We start from the raw sequence: 362 nt of genomic DNA, 5'->3' as shown, positions 1-362 counted from the left end.
CGGGTGCTGCCCTGCCCTGCCCTGCCCTGCTCGGCCGCGCCCCGTCCCCTCCCGCCGCGGGGCCGCCCCGCCGCCCCCTCCCCGCCCAGCCGAGGGTCTCCCCGCAGGGCCGCGCCCCGCGCCCCCTCCCCGGTGGGTTCCCGCGGCGACGCCCCTCCCGGGCGCGGGGTTTCCATGGCGACGGCCGCCGCCCCCCGGCCCGGGGCTGCCGCCGCCGCCTCCCCGGTGCTGACCGAGCGCTCTCCCGGTTCCCTCTCCCGCAGCCGCCAGCGCAGCCCCGCGGGGCCCCGATGATGCCGGGGGCGCGGGCGGCGGAGCAGCAGGAGCAGCAGCAACAGCAGCAGCAGCAGCAGCAGCAGCAG

The sequence above is a fragment of the Neopelma chrysocephalum genome, unplaced genomic scaffold (genome assembly GCF_003984885.1).
Source record: "Neopelma chrysocephalum unplaced genomic scaffold, ASM398488v2 Primary Assembly neopelma1_68, whole genome shotgun sequence".
NCBI classification, from domain to species: domain Eukaryota; kingdom Metazoa; phylum Chordata; class Aves; order Passeriformes; family Pipridae; genus Neopelma; species Neopelma chrysocephalum.
Note: the sequence above shows the minus strand (reverse complement) of the source record.